The sequence below is a fragment of the Trachypithecus francoisi genome, unplaced genomic scaffold (genome assembly GCF_009764315.1).
Source record: "Trachypithecus francoisi isolate TF-2019V2 unplaced genomic scaffold, Tfra_2.0 Lachesis_group7, whole genome shotgun sequence".
NCBI classification, from domain to species: Eukaryota; Metazoa; Chordata; class Mammalia; order Primates; family Cercopithecidae; genus Trachypithecus; species Trachypithecus francoisi.
This window is the reverse complement of record NW_022681472.1, coordinates 92,862,352-92,863,508: the sequence shown is the minus strand read 5'-3', so window position 1 is coordinate 92,863,508 and position 1,157 is coordinate 92,862,352.

The window sequence follows — 1,157 nt, the reverse complement described above, 5'->3', positions numbered from 1 at the left end:
GGCGGAGCTTGCAGTGAGCTGAGATCCGGCCACTGCACTCCAGCCTGGGCGACAGAGCGACACTCCGCCTCACAAAAAAAAAAAAAAAAAAAAAAAAGAAAAATACACTTATCCCCCCTCCAATTTACCTAAACTCTCATCCCATTATGCCATCGAAGTGTAAGAGCCTTGTCATTTAAATCAGATCCCACCCATATGTGGATGAGGTTCCTGTGGTGCAGATCCTCAAGTATAGTCATTGAGTATAGTTCCTTTCATTTTAAAGACTCACCAACTGAAGACACACATATCTACCCCAACCCAACTAATATAATATGGTGATTCAAGGGTAGAAGAATTGCCGTAGACAGTACTATGCAAAATGTGAGAAAAAGTAAAACACATAGCTGTCACTGGTCCGTAACAATTATGAAATTCAGTTGGCACATATTGCCAACCCCTTCATTAAAACCCAGCACTGCTCCTCAGGATTTATTCTGCGGATCTTGGCTCAATTCTCTAGGGCTTTGATTCAGACCTCTGTGTCATCCCTCCATTCACATAAGAAACATCCCACATCTATAGCTAAGTAGACTTACTACCTTATATCCTGCCAATAGAAGTTCTGAGGTTCTGAATGTTCTGTGGTATTTTGTTTTGTTTAATGGTGAACCTTTTCTGTCCCCTTCAGTGCAAGCTGATCATGCTTTCGCCAATACAATATTCAAAAAAAAATTATAGTCTTTCTTTTAATCTCGTTGAGATTAACTCTATTGGACAAAATCCATACCCAACAATGTCCTTGTGATAGACCTCTCTATGGCTTACCTGAAAAATCAGAATGCTGTGGAACAATGGTTTCAAGAGTCTTGGAAAACTGTCTAGTAGAGAAGGTCTCTATGTGGCACACTTTCAAATCTGTCTGAAGTTTGGTAAAGGACTTTATAGCTATAGACTTTAGATTAGGGGTGGCAAACTATAGCCCATAGGCCAAATTCAGCCAGTCACATGTTTTTGGATATAAAATTCTATGAATACAGTTGCTCTTTGGTATCCTTGGAGATTGGTTCTAGGACCCACCACAAACACCAACATCTAAGGACTCTTCTATAAAAAGGCATATTTACATATAACTTGCCCATATCCTCCTGTATATTTTAAATCATCTCTAGGTTACT